Source organism: Lichenostomus cassidix, chromosome 5 (genome assembly GCF_008360975.1).
Source record: "Lichenostomus cassidix isolate B80296 chromosome 5, HeHo_3.0, whole genome shotgun sequence".
NCBI lineage: Eukaryota > Metazoa > Chordata > Aves > Passeriformes > Meliphagidae > Lichenostomus > Lichenostomus cassidix.
This window is the reverse complement of record NC_139486.1, coordinates 42773535-42794283: the sequence shown is the minus strand read 5'-3', so window position 1 is coordinate 42794283 and position 20749 is coordinate 42773535.

The following is a 20749-nucleotide window of genomic DNA, read 5'->3' as shown; positions in this document are numbered from 1 at the left end:
GACTTTTCCAGATCTAACAGAATGACCCATTCTTATTCTTCATTAAAGCTGTTAATTCAGGAATTACACTACTCCCACTGCCAATTCACCTTAACAGATATGTACCATTTAGATATCTAGAATTACATTTAATTATCTTTTAATATTGTTACGGGGAAAGATTTTCTTTTTTTCTTATTCAGAGCTACTGAAACTTTCTACTTGTGTTATCAACCAACAGCTGGTATTCTATCTTTGAAGCTGTAGTGTTATTTTTTAAATACTATTATTAATCTTTTTATTATTAGTTCAAAGCCTTTCTTTTCCCATCATTTCTTTACCCATAAATTAAGCTTGACAAAATTTTTGTCTGATGAAAATTTAAATAAGGACTTCTGACAGGAAAACAAATTGGTGTGGCGAATGCCAGATTTGTGCAGACATCAGGGAAGTACGCTTTGAAGGTGTTTGTGAGAGTAAAAGGTAGCTCCAGCATGAATTTGCCTAAACTAAACAGGACGTAAGATATCTACTGCTTGCAAACTTGCTGGATGGGAGACTATGTGATAGTGTTGTCTTCGGGGGAAGGGACAAAACACAAATCTTTCTAAAAACATCTTCAAAGATTCTCAGCATTTCAGTAGTATTTGTGCTCTCATCTCTCTAGATCGAGAGCTTCAGGGCGTGAAAGAATCAGGAACATTCACCATTGTCCCAGTGAATTTGATGTTGTGGCTCTGCAATAAGTTAGGGTCCAGCTCAGCTCCCATCAGAGTAATTGGAAAAAGTCTCATTGCTTTTGCAGTGTGTTAATCAAGCTCTGAGTGCTCAGAGAAGTGGAAAAGAACAGACCTGAACAGACCATTCTTTTCTATGATGTGACATTTTGGTATCAAGAGGAATACAAAACCCACATAGCAAAGATCAGAAACAGATTACATTTTAAGACAAGGAGATAAAATGAGAAAGATGTCCAAAATAACAATAATCCCAAGTACTTTTCAGCCTGGAAAAAGGCTGCGACATGTGGCATTCTCTTGAGGAATATGCATTCCTAATGGCTTGTAAAATATCTTTAGAAATTACTATATCCAGCCTTACAAACTCCATCATCTAAAGAGGATTTTGAGATTACAGTTTTAAGACAACTCGAAGAATGGGTTAAGTCTCAGCCAGTTCCTGTTTTCATTACTATCCTTTTCTCAAGTCAAGATTAAAGTTGTGCCATTTGCTATTTCCATTAAGCCCTTAATCTGAAAAGTGAGTGTCAATTTAGTCGTGTCAGGTTAATATCTCAAGAAGTGGCTGTGCTACTGACCTCTCACTTACTTGTCATTTCTCTTATAAATTTCAATGTTTCTCCACTTTCTGCTTTAGCTGATAGTACCTAGTTAGGTATTTTAAGAATGTGGTGCTTCGGCATTCTGTGATTCTTTGAATGGCTTGTAAATATTATTTATTCCTGTTTGCTAATGCTAAGTCTACATGGCCCTTGAGTGGCAGGTGTGAGAAGGACTGCACAATGACCCACACATGGGGCCATCCCAGAGGCAGGGCTTTCACCCGGGTGCAGATCATCTCCCTGTTGCCATTGAATGCAAACATAGGTTGCAAAACTTTGCTTTATAATTAGGTTCAAATTTTCACATGAAGAATTCCTTCCCTGCCTTTTCTTTTCCAGAAGAATCTGAGGTATCTGATCTAAGGAAACAATAAGAGCACCAGCAACACCATATTTGCCTGTTACTAAAGAAAGAAAAACAGGGGAGATATCTGCCTTTCATTTGGGGAAATGAAAGGATGAGAATGGAGTTTGGGTTGGTTTGAGGTGAGCCTATGGCTACTGAGTGGTTGCAAGTGCATCCAAAATGCATCAGTAACAGTAGTGAATTAACACTACTATCTGCCTTTATTTACATCAGCTACCTAAAGAATGCAGAATAACTGAATCAAGAATTATCAGACACAGGAGAGGCACAGTTAAATTCTGCTGTCTTTGACAGCATGAAGGATCTTGAGCTCAAACTCACTTCTCTGTATTACTGCTCCAGGCCCACAGGCAACTTGCTCTTTAGCTGCATTCTTGTGTGAATGGAAGCGTGCAGGAGTGAAATAAAGCAAAAATATGGAAAACAGTGTAAAAACCAAAATGGTGGGCTTAAAGATTTATAGGTCTTCCTGACAGAGTGAAAAGGAAAGCAAAAATCTTTTCCATCATTTATGAACGTTCACATGCACACAGGGGAATTAAATACAAGTACATTTTGAAAACTTTTTCTCTCCAAGAGAAGAGAAGAAATAAACACCAAGTTATGAAAAAGACCATAAGTGTGCGATTAACATCTTCAGATGTTGTGAGTGATCCCTGGGGGGCAAGATCCATATGGGGCATAAATAAACAAGTTCTTTAAACACTGGGCTAATTTGTGATGAGCTTGATGAAACCAACAGAGGCACAAGCAACAATAGCAGATGTTTTAATGTGCTTTTAAGTGTGACTACTGCCATGTCACAAGACTGGAAATACTCAGCTAAACTGAGTCTAAAGTAATGTGCAAGTCACACTCCCTTGAGGCAATCACTGTTACTAATTTATCTTCAGAGTTGCATGGGTAGTAATTATTCTCCTCATGGATATTAATCTCTTGTCCCATTGCAACAGAAATTTTGCCTTGTACATTACTGTGATGTGTTCATTCTGAACAAACTCTTCTGTACCATGTTCTTCTTTATGCCTATATTCTGCATAAAATCTCTATTTCAGTTGGACAGAAGTTAATTATTATCTCCTGCTCCAAAACACAAGTCTGCTGAGATACAGAAGAGAAGTATAAAAAGATCAGAACTAGATTCTTCTGAGAAAGGTTGTTTTCTGGTAATACAGGGGTCTGGCAAATAATATCTGTATAACAGCTGCCTTTGAGAAAAGTGAGTGAACCACTGCATGTTGTTTATGCTCATGCAGTCTTGTGTTTTTCCACTTATTTAGTACTACACACAAATTGAATTTTCAAATATGGCATAAATTGTTTTGTTTTCAGATTAACAGCACAGACCCATTTTTATTGAGGTTTTGGAAGAGTTTGACAGCATTTTTTGTCTTTCCTAATACCTTGTAAGCTACTAGGAGATGCTTTACTCACTTAAATCACAGAGAAAAAACTCTGGTGTTGATTTGAAATGATTTTTCCCAACTCGACACAATGTACTGACCCATGATTCCCTCAACTGATTCAGCAAAAGGCTGTCATCTGCACTGATATAAACTTTGAAAATACACAGCTGCTCCAGCAGGAAAGTAATTTTAATTGATGGCCAGAAAAGGCAGAAGGTTGAAAAGGTTTCTGTTGCTCTTGTGAAAGTGAGTGAGGAGCCAAAGAATTTGCAGCATTGCAAGAGTGAGTAGGAACTGAAGTCACAGAGGGTGGTGAAAGAGCTGAGGCTTTTAAAGAATACTTTACAAGCAAGAATACTGGGAGATGTGCCAGCTGAAACTGGTTGTTTTATCCACTATCACGGTTGACTTCAGAGCTAGTGAAGCACAGATATTGAATAAATTAAGAGAAGTTGAAATCAACAAATCATCTATGCCATGGGCAACCTTGAGGCTTTAAAAGGAGAATGGACTAGTATACAGCTCAGGTAGGGTGGCCTTCACTCAGTGTTACAAGTGCTGACTTCTCCCATAAAAGAGAAAACTGCTATAGACCAAACACCAAAAAAATTTTAATTACAGCCTTGTAATTACAGGGAGTCCCTGCCAAGTCAAAGTTGATATTTGTTTTCCCTAGGTGGAAGATTTAATTTATATATTTAGTTCATATATGTATTTCTATCTTTAGTTCTACTGACATGAAACATGCCTTTCCATATTCATGTACCTTTTAAGATTTAAATGAGTCTTTCAGGAGCAAAGCATCAGCTGTGCTTATAGTGGGCTTTGTTACACATGCCATATGATACACATGGAGTCAGCTATGTCTTTAGAAGTTTATGGAAGGAGAAACTGGACAAAACAGCAGGGAAGTGACTCTCATTCTCTCGTTCTGTTTTTGTTCCTTTTTTGTTTTATTTTTTCATTTGTGGTAAGGGAGAGAAATGAAGGAAGCAATCTCAGAAGTCTACCTGCCATCTCCTTGGAAAGAAAGATACAGTTCTTAGGAATGATCCTTGTTGCCTGTGGCACTTATCACATATGTTTTTCCCAAGGAAATGCACTTTGGGTTCTGCAGTAGCTTTTGCTAAGCAGAAACAAGCAGGTGCTTAAGTCTATCTTGTGCAGCTGGCCATGGTGGACTGGCACATCCATCTTCTCCTTTTTAGCTGTCTGCATGCACTAATAAACAAAATCATCCTTCATTCAAATGTCTAAAATATAGCAAGATGGCTGCTAAGGGGGTTGTATTTTAAGACGTCTTGAAAGATCACGTCCCTTGTTGACTTTAACTGCTGAAAGAAGAGGACAGATGAAAGTGTAGCCATATAACTCGCAAATGATGACTGAAATAAAAGTTCAGTGGGAATTAGGGTTTTCTGTAATGCAAAGGAAGGCAGTGGAAGGCACCACTGTATCCAGCAGAGATGTACTTATTGCTCCAAGTGGCCACAGCACAGCTTGTTAGAAACATTCTTTCTCAGATGGGTGTTAATCCTGTAGTCTTTATTTACACTAGTGGGATCACTCATGTGAATAAGAGCTGCAAAATCAGGTCTGTAATGATTTCTGCTTCAGATGCAAGCTCATAGATGTGACTGAAAGGTGATTTTTTCCATTTGTTTCACGTTGTTATATAAAAAGGAGCAGACCTTTTTCACACATGAAAGTAGGGTATAAGTAATCACTGAACTTCTTTGATAAAACAGCTGCAGCTTACTTAACTTCCATTGCGCAGTTCCTTTTAGGACAAACATCTATGATAAAGTACAAGACCAGTTTGGAGCCAGAATCTGCAATAAAAACACCAGAAATACCATGCTAAAATTTGAATAAAGCATTTTTCTTTTGAAATGCTTAAAATTTATTGTGTAAAATTTAAACTCTCCTATTTTAAAAACCTTTTAGTGAAATGAAAATGTGCATTTTTCACCAGAAAACATGTATTTCCAGTCCATATAGAAATTTCCATGGGAGATGTGTTTTCATTTCAGAAGGATGCAGTTCTGTTCCTAAAATATTTTTGTCAACATATTTTCAGAGCTCTAGTAATGGAAAACTTGTGAGTGCTGTTCTGCAGCATTTCTGACTATTTTCCTTAGCTCTGCAAATTTGGAGGAGAAAAACTCAAAAATAAAGGCAGATATATGTATGCATTTATATGTATAGTTATTTACAGCTGATACTTTCTCTGATTATACTGACTTGTCCTTGGTGAATCATCCTTACTGTTCTCCGGGGGGAAATAAGATAAAAATGCAGGATTGTCACGAAAAGAGAAGTTTAGTCCATTGTCTGTTCTTATCTCCTGCCACTTTTCCAAGGCATATTAATTTTTTAGCTAGACATATAAACCAAAGGAGGAACAGAAGAGACCCATATGTATATAAAGGTTGGACATTCATATTCTTAAGACCAATTGACATTATAATACATCTGTTGTACTTTGTATTATGTAGGCCAGTAATAGGAAGACAAACACTGCTCTAAATAATTTTAACATCTTGGTTAAAGATAGAATTAAAAATATTACTGACATCATACCAATATTTGCATGAGGTGAAGATTTTTGGATTAGATTAGGCAAGGGTTTTTAATATATTTTTAAATTACTGTAATTTTCCAACACTTTAATTAAAAATTTACTATCTGCACAGTTCATATGCCTAGGACTCTTAATTTAGAAAAATTTGAGGCCATTTTCTTCCTACTCAACAGAGAATAATGAGTGATGTTAAAAAGAAAATCCTTTTAATAAAGGGCAAAACTTGTCCATGCCTTGCTTTTCCAAAGTCTGTCTAAGCTTTCCAACTTACTGTCCTGACAACACAGCCTGGTTTTTTCACTTTCTTCCATGGGATAAACAAACAAATAAAAAAAAAAAATCCTTTAAGACGATTGTTTTGCTTGACTTGTTATTAAGTGGAATTATTCTTGAAGATTCATTGTCTTTTTTTTTTTTCCTTGCCTTTTCATCTTGTACATGAGAAGCAGTTGTGAAAAGAACTCACTGATCCTGGGTGGGCTATATCAGCCCAACACCATCTTCTAATGCTTTTGCCTTCAAATGCCTACCCTGAAATGGTATCAGTGCTGAATGTCTCTGTACAGCAGCATTTAGCAATAAAAATCCATCACACAGAATTTCTATGGACAGAATGTGATTTCATCCAGAAAGAATTATGCTAGCCTCTAATCTGATTTACTCTCTGGATTTAAAGAAATTTCACATGTAGAGAGTAACTCTATCCATTTATAATACTGCCAAAGAAGAGCAGACCTTTTTGCTGCTCTCATCTCTCATTTGACTGTAGGCTCAGCTGCTGAATCCTATAAGTCTGTAAAATGCCACCTGCCTGGTTCTTTACTGCCCACTTCCCAGGAAAAGATTTCATACAATATAGGATTTAACTCATCAACTGTCATGACAAATTTGAAAAGAAAAACAACAGCTTTTCCATCTATCTCCATAAAACATATGACCTTGTGAAGACTGATGTAAAGGTTTTATCTATATAATTCTGGGGTGAATCACATTTTAGATGTGCTATTGGCATGATGAACTCATAATAATCTACCTTACTTGTAAGGAATAAGAATGAAGACGTGTATTTGTCAGCACAAGCCTAGTATATGTTGTCTTATTATTATTGTTTATTAGAAATGTGGCTGTCGCTATAGGTCTCAGGAGAGATGGTAGTGTTGAACAAGCACAAATTAATGGGTAGTCTATACCCAAAAAGATCTTATTGCCTACATCAGAAAGGCTCAGAATGGGAAAGGAGGATTATCATCATCATTTTAAAGACAAAGCAGGCTGAGACCATGAGGGATGTAATAGCTTGTCATGTTTTTGCACAGTGTGAATGTCAGAGCCACACTTGTGTTCAGCACGTTCCACTGCACACTGTGCATAAAAAATTCAAAACAAAATACCAGATACTCTAGTTAGTTTCATATTTATATATGTGTCTGTGAGAAAAAACAGTGATTTACCAGAGTGTGAAACAATTTGCAGCAATAATATCAGTGAAGTTTTAATATCTGCTAATGAAATACCCAATATATTTTCTTGGCTTCTGGTGTAGTTTCTTCTACTCATAGCCCACCTTTATGTTTTGGAAAACTAGAAACAATTGTTATATAGAAGTTCAGAATGATGATTATTTTTTCAATTTCAGTGCTGCTTTCTCAGTTAAAGATTGATCATGTTGCCTATCATTACATGGTAGGCACCATGTCTTTTTTGGGGCCAAATCATAAGAACCCTTTCTTAATTCACTATGCTGCACAATCCAACTGATGAAGCCAAATGACTCTCTGTCAAAGATTCTGAAGTTAATGGGTGCTTTTGCAGTGAAGGACATGAAGAGTGCTTGTGTTACCTCTCCTCTGGCTAGAGCTGGAGAAGCCAAACCTGGGAGCAGCAGTGTTTGCAGAAATATTTGCATAACCTCTGAAAAGACCGGGGCTATCTCTAGATCCCATGATACAGCCCCTTTCTGAGAACCAAGAGAGAGAAAGCAATTGTTCACTTACAATACTACTTAAATTTAAGGCTAGAATAATCTAGCATAAAAAATAAGAATGAAGGGATTTTTATATACAGGTTAAGAAATTGAGCTGGTCTTTTAGAATGTGTGGTGGGAGTTTGATTTGCTTCGTTTTAGGCACAAAAAATAAAAATTTTTTGGCAGCAAGCCATATGAAAGAAGCAAAATGCTAACTAATCATATTTAATGTTAAATCAATGGCAGGGTGCTGTGAAAGCCTGAAGGAATAGAAATGTCTTTTCTTAGCATACACAGTAATAGACTTTGGGGTCAAGAAATGATGCATTACAGTAATATCTGCTGCCTTTTAAACTGACACTTGTAATAAATGGCATATATTCCTCTTATAATTTCTTTATTAGTAACACAAATTTCCCCATCTGTGATTATCATCATGGATGGCAGATGAAGAATTCCCCTCTGCCAAGGAGCATGCCAGTTGAGTTTCACCAGGGAGGCACACGACTTGCCATGCACATACAGCACTCAGCCCCAGTGGCTCCTTTAGTGCAATACAGCAGCAATTATTGGGCTCTTTACTTGACAGGTGGCCTCTAACCTTTCTAGGCTGCTTTGAGCAGAGAGTATCAGATATCACAAATGAGGGAATACGTCAAAATTAGGTGACCATCTACTTTCAGCATGTATTTGGCATAGTTCTGATGATCGGCAATAGACCTTATCCCACAGGCAATTTCCTTTCCATCTTGATTGAAGGAAATGTATGGCTTAGCTGCAAGCTCTGTTGAATTCCCTACCACGATCTCTGCAGATATGTAAATGAACATTAGCTGCAGAATATCAGATTATGGAAATACCTAAAGAACATTACAGCTTCAGGAAGAGGAAAAAATAGTCTCTTGCAAGCAAGATATTTTCCTTTTGAAGGAAACACTTGAGTGACATGAAGTTGAAACTAAAATATAAATTAAATACAAAAAGCAGAGTGAGATGTAATTATTAAAATTATTTGGATTAGATGGAAAAATTCAAGGCCTGTTTCAACAGACAGCTTGCATGCCTGCATAAAGAAATACATGAATTCATCGTCAGGCAGTGACTTTCAGTGAATTACCACAAAAGAAACTGTAATTTTTACAAACAGAGCATGAACTGGCAGGAATTCAAACAGCCATAAGGAATTAATTGCTGTATCAGTGAACATCCAGTGGCAGCTTGAGGGTGATTCATATTATTGGCCAAGCACTGCAGAGACTTCCCTTGTCTGAGTAAGGGTTTCTTGTGCTACCTGAGGTGCCTTGGGGTGTCCTGAGCCCTCTTTCCAGGCAGGTGCATGGCTCAAATAGGGAAGGGTTGGCAGGGCATATTCAATAAATCTTATCCCATGTTTCTATATTTGGGTTCAAAATGATGGTGACAAATAGCTAGAGTATTAACATTAAAAGGGTAGAAGACAACAACCTGATCACTGTTCCCAAATACATACAAATTCTGATAGACTCTGCCAAGGAGACAAGTCTGTACAAAGACATCTGTGTGCTTTAATAGAGATCATGATTCTAACACATACAGATGTCTTTGCAGAAATAAATATAAGAAGAATTATCTTCCTATTCCCCACTGGAATCCCATCTGGCACTACTAATCGACCAATTACCTTCAATGGCTAATGGATGAAATGATAAAGAAACTGTGCCAAAGGATTATTATATTTTTGGTTACTAATCTTGAACAGGATAAGTGTCAACTAGAGATTCTGCCTGTGGAAACAAACTATTTTTTATTTAAAAAAAATGTTTTTTCAATAAACTTTTATATTCTAATGAGGTGTCTGATTTGTCTTCTTGTTTAGACTCTGATCCTATATTACTTTGCCACTGTCTTTTCTGCTAATGAACCTCTTAGTGGTCCAAATCCATTCACACTGAATGGTAGATGCTCTTATGACATTAATTCACCAACAGCACATTTCTAAATTCAACATTTTCTCATTGCAAATGTTATGATGCACTCAGGGAATGAATCCATAGACATTCAGGATGTTTATCTCCCAGCTTTCTGTAAATTTTATACACTTTTTCTTGATATAAATCCTTTTGGTTTTCCTGTCTATTCTGAATAAACTATGTCCACCTATCGTTTAAATCCTGTGATCACTTCTGAAATCCCCCATAAAGCTGATTAAGTGTCAGTTTTGGCTGTATACTGAAAAGGATTCTTATTTTAAATGATTCATATCATTATATTTGCGTTAGATACATGGAAAGAACATAGTTACTTTGGAGCAAATATTATGAGCAAGGTATTATAAAATGCTATTTGATCAACTTGAAAACAGTGTCAGAAAATATTTATTTTAACTGAGAAATAGCATCCAGTTCATAATTTCTCATAACCAGAGGTTTTAAAAAGTTTTTTGATTTCTGTTTCTGTGGGGTCTTTTGCAAGGTCAACTGTATTTTTAATTTTTTTTTTTTAATGCAAAAGGTGTTAATACTTTTGAAAAGAAAGTGTTTGGCCCTTTTTTCTATTTTTTCTCTCTCTTTCAGTTAATCTGATTTAGGTATATGAGCAGCCAGAAACCTGCTCAATTTAATCCCACAGAATAACACCAGTGGTTGAAACCAGCCTTTAAGTGAGTTTGTGTCAGCCCACTTGGATCGTAAGAGCCTTAATCAAAGCTCCTCCTTCCTTTCAGAGAGCTGTGACAAGTCAGTAACAGGACAGATATTCTGATGTTAACCCTGTTTTATGAACATAAATGCTCTGGTTTTTGGTCCAGATATTTAACCATTCTGGTTAAATGATTACTGCTTTCCAAACTTGTGGTTTTTTGGTTCAGGGAAAAAAAGTTCTCTGTGTTAGTGAGTCAGGAATACTCAGTGCCTGAGGCTGTGAGTCATGCTTTGCTAGATGATTATAGTTCATATTTTTTAAAACATTGTACTTTTTCCTATGATGTCTCTCAAACAGCTCTGAACCTCTAATTTCTGAGCTTTCTGGATTCACTGTGTATTCAAGGCAAGCCTATGGAAGAAATCTTACTCCAACTACAGGAGGAATCATACTCATCCTTCTGGGGGATTTCAGCCACCCTGACGTCTGATGGAAATTCAGCACAGAAAGATGTAGAAAATCCAGAAAACTCCTTAAATTCACCGTGGAGTGGAATTCTTCAGCCAGGTAATAGACAGCCATACCAGAGAGGCTGCAAAACAGGACCTGATGATGCACAATGCAAGTGAACTAATTGGTAACATCAAGATCGGAGGCAGCCTGACCTGCAGTGACCATGCACTGTGGAATTCACAGTCCTGAAGGATATGGGTCAGTGCTGATGGATAAAACATTCCTGAAGTTCCCTACTGCCAGAGAAATGGAGAGGAAGCAGCAGAGGATTAGAAGCAGCATGGATGATAAAGTGAGAAATGCTTCTTGCATTTGTTTTTTGCTGCCATTTCTCTACCAGAAAAGCCCAGGTGATGCTGGGTTTGTTTCTGAGCTTGGGCCAATATGTTCCTGAATAGATCAGCCAAGACACTGGCAGTCCGCTAATCTTCTGAGCCATCCCATATGTTGTAACCTGAATAAGACTGCTCTCAATTACTTGTCTCATTAAACCTCCTCTGGAAGATTGATTCAAACCATTTTCTGAAGATGAATCCCGTTGTGCCACTGAAATCAGGTTTCAATTCTCAATACTTGAATTTTCCCATGAGATTTATTCTGGAAGGAGATGTGGGAGGACAGTGAAGAAGAAAGAAGAAACTGCTTTACCTTCTCCTGAGCAATTTCTGAATTCTCTGCCATGGAGAGGTAGTTCACTGTAATGGACATTTCAGCAGAAGGAATGTATTTATATGTATAGTTTTCTCTTCAAAACATGTTGTAAAACTAGAATCCATGATAGAATTTAATTTGACTCCAGAAATAATGTAAAATGTAAATGCATATTATTATAGAGCAAAGAATTTAAGTCTGAGTGGCATAAATGGAGATTAGTGAACAGCACAGTACAGCATTTCTTCTTGCAGAGGTTTCTTACATCTTATCTACCAATTATGCTGAATAGCAATAAGACTTGCTTGAATTAAAACATTACTAAAGATTAGTGTATTCTTCTCTTATTATGTAGTGTTAAATCTTAATTAAAATTTTGCATGTTGCTCACCTTGCTGAAACTGCCTAGTCACAACCTGACAAAATCTTTTCTGGTGGAATATCTCATGACTGTCTGTGAACCTGTTCATGAAAAATGACACACAACTGAGTAGCTTATTTCCATCCAGAGCCAGGTGCTGACAGCACATGAGCAGAGTGCTTTTTGATTAATATTCTAAGTCTGGAAACTATTCTATATTTCATCAGACTTGAATATTATAAGAAAAGAGGTTTGATTCTGGGTCACATTCAACTTCAAACTGAATGTACTCTTAATGTTTAGTTTGGACACTTTTGAAATCTCATGTGAATATGGTGTGACAAACCAATGCTGTCAAAACAGAATAAGAATTAGAAAACTCGTGCTTCTGTCTGAAACTATAGTTTGCATACAATCCACTTTAAACCAGAACAGCACTTCAGGAGGCCCTTAACTCTTTTATTACGTACTAGAGAAACTTATATGTGCATATTTGTATGGCTTACAGCAAATTCCTACATTTATTTTTCTATTGAGTGGCAATAGAGTAGAAAAGCTTTCACAGCTTTCACAAAGCTTTCAATTAAGCTGATAATAAATCAAAAATTGGTATTTAATGATTGACAGAGTAGGTAAAATGCATCAAAATTTCTTTCTAGCCTCATCTGTTCAGTGCTTATTGGTTGCTAATCGCAAAAGAGATGGCAGAACTAAATTATTTACTTGGTTCTCCAACTGAGGATATAAAGCATGGCATGAGCAGTGTAGAACATCTCTCATTTCCTCTGCTTTGACATGGATATAAAAGAACTTCTGGTGTGTCAGAAGCTATAAAATTATCTTTTTTATTCTGCAGAACCTTGCTCGCACAGGGCACAAGGAGCAGGCCATGTGTTAAGAGCTTATATGTACTGCAGAGCTTAGCTTCCACGTGAGATCTGAAGATGCTGCAAACAGCTCATGAGCATGGAAACAACGGAAACAAAATGTGGTGAAACCCTCCTCTCTCTCCTGCTGTTTTTCAAGCTCACCTGCAACACCAGGTCAAAAAGTTGAAGGTTAGAAATGCCAAGTATAAATATTGTATTACTCTTTTTTATTATACAGCTGAACTCTTTTCTATCTGAATGTGTGTTTTTCTTTCCCTCAATACCTTTGCTTCAAGGAAAACAAGAATGCCAATGTACAAACTTGCTATTTCCTTTCCAAAGAAAAAGTGGGGAGTATTATAATGATCAGAAAGAAAAACAGTTTTCAAAGTAGATGCTGAAAGGTTAGAAATCCAACTTGTGACCAGCTCTGGCTAGAAAACCCTGGCTAGTGTTTCATTGTAGTGGAATATTGTGTGCTGAGTGTACGGGGGGCATAAGATGAGGCAGAAAGGTTTCAAAAACCTAATGTAGATCTGAATTTCTGCGTCTATCACAGATTGAACCAAAACTGTCAGCATTTTTATTTGAAATAGAGGTTTAAAATTTTGCTCTTTGAGTCCATTTCTTCTTCAGGGTTTGATCAATTGTAACCTGATTTTATTAGGTTGATGGTTTTAACTTTACACTGTATCATAAACACCTGAAAAGAGAGAGCTGGAAATTTATGAGACAAGCCCTAAGAGCCCCTTACCTACAGTGACAAAATTGCCACCACCATAATTTCTTCTAAGTGCTTCAAAATTACAGTGTAACAGCTCAGAAATTATATGTGACATCTGCATGAATACCAAATCACTTCATTGCATTCAGCCATATTACAAAAAGCACTTACTGAATTTGTACTGATTACAACTCTTACAAATTAACTTACCCAAGCAAACGTACTTCCCAGTGTACATATATTATTTAAAAATCTCACTTTAATCAAAGGAAAGCAACAGAACAAATAATGCTACCACTTAACATGGAGTATCATATTTGAGTGAAGTACCCCGATATTTTAAAACTCTTCCAGCACTTGATTTTTATAAAATACTCTTTTTTCCTTTTTTAAAAAAAATTGATTAAGTATGCCTTGTCATTCTTTCCTACAGTCTCTCAAGAAAAAAGTCTAAAGAGGGAAAAACCAAGAAAGAATATGATAAATGTTCATTACACAGAATTTTCTTTTTTGAAATCACATTTCCCATAGTGCAAGCCAGATTTTATAGAGGTATAAGTCACAAAGAAATAAGAAGCTGGTAATGAGATAGAAGAATACTTGAAATATGGATGCAAATCCCTACTACCTGCTGAGCAAAAATAGTCTGCAGAGACTGTCCTGAAAACTGAACTGCCATTAACATCTTGTAAGCACTAAATTTTCTGCAGAAGAATATGGGAATGATATGTCTGGGAAATGGCAAAGGCCTCTGATTTATCTCTAAGCAGAATGTTTCAGCTACATCTACATAAATACTTTAACAGGAATTTAATTTTAATTTTAGTCACACAATAAATCTCTTTATTGCACTACATCTTCTTGTCCTAATTAAGTTACCTATTGTGTTATGAGCATGAATATGGTTGTGTTCATTCATCTTTCTGGCTTGATGAATAGTTTGAGAAAACAATGTATCAATACACCTATTTAGAGAAAAATATTGCCACAGGCTGTTTAATTTTGTCTAGAGTGTGTGTTAATTTAGGTATAACTTGTCAAATTACTATCAATTCACTTGTATTTGACTCTAACTCTGAAGCTCTCAAGGGCACATCAGAATAGAACAACAGTAAAAAACAAAAAAGAGGAGTCTAGGGTAGGTATATTGGCAGCTGTATACTCACCGGCAGAGGAAAAATATCAGACTTTTACTGCTTTTTTGCTTTTCAGTGCATTTTATAAAGAGCAGGAGGAACTCAGGCAGCTACTGTTTGACTGACTCTCACTCACTGTGCATTTCAGATATCATTGCTGTCGCATGTTGATTGTGTAGTGTTAGATATGGTGAAAGAGTTTAGCTGGTAATTTATAATGTCTTCAGAGTATGATAAACTGGGCATGGATTACTTTTTCTCCTTGACAGAATGCTGGAAATAAGCTCCTATAGTAGAAAGCTTTCTGTGAGCAGGCAGTCTGGTGCAGAGTCTCCTGCCCTTCCCAAGTCTGTTTGGCACAGGATACAGCACTGGGAATGCTGACAGTGTGAATGAACAGGCACATCTGTACACAGCCTTTCTGCCATTCTCTTTGCAAGCTCTGTGCTTGCTTTCTTGATGAAAGAAAATTGTGATGGAACTGCTGTAAATCTCCCTTCAGGCGTGTGAATTCAGTCTGCACAAGCCATACTGCCCTGCCTGAAAATTGATTATCACTTCTGATTTATTAAATCTCAGCACAGGACTTTTGCTCTAGCACTCAGAGGGGAACAGGCACAAGTGTAAATAACAACTGGCAGTTGGAATTAGGCTGTTAAGAAAGAGATTTTCGAAGGCTTAAACAGAAGCTAATATCAAGCAGCTCTAATCGAGTCTTTCACTGTAAGCTGGGTGCCTATCACTCATTTTTACCTCTGAAGATCTTCTCATAAAACTGTCGTGTTCAGTAATTTTTTTTAATTGGAGGCAAGCATAAGCATAGGTGCTTACAGATCTGTTGGCTTAATTTTGAAAATCTGACTCTAAATTGTTACCTAAGGAAGTTTTAGGCTGCAAGCCAAATTGGCATTAATAGGTAGAGACACATTATTATAGCCTCGCTCAAGGCAGTTGTCTGCTCTACAGAGAATTAAGATAACAGCAGACAGTAAAGTTGTCTAATCAGTATCATTTAGCAGACCTAAGCTGATTATGAAAGTTTTAGAAAAGAGTAAGTGGACATTATGCAAAAACATTTGGACATCTTAAAACCCAGAAGACTGTACTAGTCAGTGCATACAAATGTATGGTACATAAACAGAGGTGGAAATGGAAAAGGAGGTGCAAAGATGGCCTGTCAAAGGAGAGGCTCCAATATAATACCAGGCACTGCAATGCAATCCTCTTTGCTGCTTTGAAAGGTAATTTGTAGTTGTCTTGGTGATTATTCAGCCACTGACTTCTCTATTATGCCTGTTAAGCCTAGGATTTCTTCTTTCTTATTACCCACTTTAGTCGTCCTCTTGTGTTTTCCATTTCCGTCATTGTCAAATAAGATGACCAGAAAAGACTTTAAAGGGAGCTTGAAACAACAGTGTCCTGCTTGGACTGGTTTTAAAGGAGGGTTATGCAAAATCTGGGATTCTGAATTTCCTTAAAGCCACTGTGACTGCCACAGGAGTTTTTCTGTTCTTTCTAAAGTGCACAGTAGAGAAAGGAGAGACACAGCAAATATGCTGTTGTACTTCACACGTCTTTGCAATAAGTTAGTAGACCAACTTAGGAACAAAGAGATGTTCAGCCAGCCTTTGTGCTTACTTAATAGAATCACTGAATATCTGGTTGAACAAGATCTTTGGAGGTCATCTGGTCCAATCTCTGGCTTGAAAGAGGACTATTAGCCAAGACCAAATCTGAAGAGCCCTGGGTTTTACTGATTCCATCTCCTGTCAGCTACAGTGCTACATGGTTATGCTGTATGACAGTTGTCTGACTCCCCAAAGTCTCTTGACACTATTCATTTTTAGACACAGGCCACCATCCCACCAATTTTTTCTTCAGTTCAGATAGACAATTCTTAGCATTACTTTTTTTAACCCAAGTTCCTATATTTTCCCTGATTTTATGGCCCAGTCTGTAAGACACAGAGCCCTCTCACCACTGAGTCAACAATTACCATTCTGAGGGATTGTGCAAATGCTGAATGTTTCTATAATTGTTGCCCATTGGGAAAGTTCAGAGCTCAATGATCCTTGTGCTCACTGTTCATTTTTTATGGAATAGGGAAATACAGTGGACTCTATCATAAAACCTGTGGGAGTACTGGCTGATTCCAGGCCAGGCAAGGGACTCATTTTCTCTCTTCCACTTCAGTCACTTGCTTGTGACTGCTCATTTTTGCTCTTTAAAACCCACTCCCAGTCACATAACTTGTAATGATTCTTTTGCTTTATTCAGGTACAGCAAAAAGTATGAGCAGATTAATCTGTAAATATGTAATTAAATGGCAGCATATTGCCAATAGTCAAGAGTAAGGTAGCTGGAATTCCCACAAGGGAGTACAATGCCTCCCAAAAAGCAAAGCAATATTTATGTTGCGTGAAATTTCTTTTGCCCTTAAATACTTCCATTTTGATCAGCAGGTGATTTGAGGGATCTACCTGGAATAACTGACACAGTTAACTCACAGATCAGTCTGCTTTGATCAGCAGATCACAACTGGACTGGACTCTTTTTCTTTACATAGGAGGTTCTTCACATATCACCTTCCTGAAAAGATTGAAAAGTGACAAAATTTGCTTTTCTTCAGAAATTAAGAACTTCCAGAATCAGAAGACAGATCCAAACGCAAATTATGAACTGCCTATGGCAGATTTAGTGAGATTAGTGGTCTGTCAATGACACTGTAGACCAGCAGAAAGTTTATTCCTTTGAATCTGCACAGCTCGAATAAAACAATACTTTTTTCTCTCCTTTCCTGTATAACATTCTGAACTTGAATATTTCCTGGAAAGGGCTGCAAAATTAATTAGTACATTCCACTAAAATATTTATCAAAATTCTGGAATTCTTTCTGGGACAGATGGGGGTCACAAATGTACAATGTGAAAATGGGAAGACAGCTTAGCTTGCCCTAGATAGTGGACATGTTACACCAACACCAGCAGCTTCATAGGGAAGACAGACAAAGTGAAAATGATGCATTGGCCTATCAAGAGAAAGGGCAGCACAAATAGTGCATCTTTTTAAAGAAAAGCAAAACTGATAATCTTCAGACATACTGGGAGAGATAAACAAAGATATTCTGTCACACAGAGAAATACTTGGGTAGTACCTATTTTTTTCCATTCCCAGACACAGTAATATGAAAAGCCATTTGCCTAAGAATCGTGGAGTTACCAGGGTAGAGTGCAAGGTTTTCATTGGTAAAATGACCAAGTACCTTCCTTAACATGTTTTAAATTCTTCTAGTTGTCATTCTAGATTCCAGATTTGGGAAGAGAAGGGTAGACTTCTGCTATTCCTGTTGCAAATGATGAACCTGGCATCCTGTTTAGAGATCTTTTACAATGTAATTCCCCTAAGATGTCTGGGAGATCCTTGAAGTAAATCGAGTGCCAAAGAGTAATGTTTATTTCTAGGGCTAAATAGTGAGGTTTATAGATTTCTTGTGCACTTCTCCAACAGAAACAAGCTAATAGCATGCAAAGCCGAAGGGACAGGAAAAGAATTCCCTGGGATATATTTCATATGCTAAAACTATTATTGAAATATAGGTGCCCATCTAGCTCAGGATCTCTGCGCAACAGAACAATTTTACAAATTGCTTCTGACTAATGACAGTAAAAGGCCTGAATCTCTGTATTCCCTAGAAAATTTAAAATCTGAATTTAATATATTGCAGCTTCATTTCTGAACTAATGCAGTTGTATAAAATACATTTTGCTTAAAAGAACACTTTTCTGGTGAGGGAGGAGTACAAAAGGTGTGCCTCAGAATGCTATTTACCACAGAAGTTCTTAAAATAAAGGTAATATAGGGAAGAATATTGAAACGGATCTATTTATCACAGCAACAATCACTGATATTTAGGCTTAGTCTTCTAGCATTTAGAAAAATATTCACATAAAGCCAAATAATCTTAAGTAGCTCACATTAGTTCAGATATGCCCCTGTTTGTTATTGAGGTGGTTTCTGTGTCAAGAAATGTTTGGCTTTCTCTTGGTCACATTTACCCTTTTTAAAGCCTGTAATACACATAGACTCTTTGGCTCTTCAAGTCCAGCAGAAAAAATTTGGCAGTGAATAGGATTTACCTTTGATCTGTCAAGACTTGGGCAATAACCACCTCATTTCTGCCTATATTTTCTACTTAAAAGAATCTGCAAGCTTCTTCTGCAGATTTCACAAGAGAATGGGGTCTGCTGCTGGCTTCAGATCCCACACCAACCTAGCAGCCAATACCACCTCTGAAGAAAACATTATACCACAGAATAATTACACTGAGCTCCAGCCCAGATGTCCTGATCAGGATTGGTACAACAGGTCCATAAAAGAAGATCTCACACACAACTCAAAAATTTTTGAGTCTGAGATTGCAAGGGATTTATAAAAAGAGGAGGAAATCAAAATGGAACTGCTCTGCGTGTACAAATATATTCATGTATGTGGCTAGCACAGGTCTTTCCCGTGAGAACATCCTCCTGTGTTTTATAAACAAAGATAAAGTTTGGATGTTTTTGAAACAGTGTCTCGAGATTTGGACAGTTCAGGCCTGGCCAATCAGGCCTAGGGGGAGGTTTCTGACTGACCAATCTGGGTGACTTCTGAAAAGTCTATAAATATTGAAATCAAAATAATAAATTTCCTCTTTCTTGTCACACTGAGAACTCGGGTCTTTTTCTCTGCTAGTGGCTCAACAGCGACACATGTAAATGCCTGCTCCTTAGAAATTTTCTGAACTGGTTGAATTCATGTAAACATCACAGAGAAAGTAACTTGAGAAGTTAAAGTAATGCACTGATCTGGTAAAGGTGAATTTCAAAATATTCAATGTCCACTGTTATTTAGAAAAGCTCCAAAGAAATGCAGAGATTCTACGAAGGCCACTGCAAAGGTCCCAAGTGATTTCTGCTTGTGGTGTGGACTGAATACCTGCTGAAGACAACCTGCAGCACAGAAACTTCCTTCCTTCCATAAAGCAGGGCACAAAAACTCCTTCAGCAAGGAAAACCTTAAAAGTGTGATGGGGCTACAACGTATTTTCTTTTCACTGGGATGTACATGATATAATTACCAGTATTTTGCAATGGAAATACTTTAATTATCATAAACCACTTTGAAGTAGTTCACAGAAACCACTCAAATCTTCAATTAATTCACAATTTGATCTGTATTCCACAGTCGGTGATATGTAAGACTGTGTTATTTCCCACATCCTCTGCTCCATTGCAATGCTTCACAGAACCTGCTTTAAAAGCATTGTCAAAGTGTCCAAGTTCTTTTTAAGCAGGGTACAACTGTCTATATCCTTCAAATGTGTCGTGGCTTTCCTTCTGAGGTCAGTTTTAAAAGCCACAGGATTTTGCATCAACAAAGAAGTCTCAGCAGCAATGTAATCATGTGGATTATATTAAACTGGTCAGCTGAAGGACTAGCTGAAGGCCTGTAAAACTAATGGATGCTGCTGAGCTTTGGTATTCACATAAGAGAAATGTACAGTGAACTAATTACAATTTCTATCCCGTGTACTGTCATTCATTTCACAGCTTCCCTGAGTAACATTCTCTCAGCAGTCATGCAGCAAACTATCCCCAAAGGTCACTTGTAAAGTCATTATATAGAATCTGATTCTGGGCATTGTTTCTGGGCTCTAATTGGAAGCTATATCATTTTGACTTGTCACAGCTCGGTTGTGTTTGTGTCTATTGGTAGGACCATTCATATCTATAAAGCCTCTTGTGATCTTAAGGACCTTGCAATGCCGAAGGAGCTTGCTGAGTCAGGATCTCTGACATTACATGATCATTCACTGTTTGTTGACTGGTGAGGGAAAAACCCCACCAAATAAACCCAATGAAGGAGAATTTATTCTACCATATATTCAGCAATGCCAAAGCTCTTTAGAAACTAACTGTAATTAATGCCCCATGGTGAAGATGAACATAATTATCCTCATTTTAAAAAGTGAGAAAAATAAGATCAAAGGTCTTTCTCAATGTCACAGTGAATCAATGAAAGGAGCTTCCAGGAACCCACTGTTCACTAAGGCTGTAAACAGTGACAGACCTTGGCAGAATGCAGCAGCACTCTGTCTGACAGGGTTTGCCTAATACTTCTGCTTTTGAACCTCAGCAGAAGATACCCTTCTACCCAATAAAAGTATTTGATGAAACTTTATGCAGAGCACTAA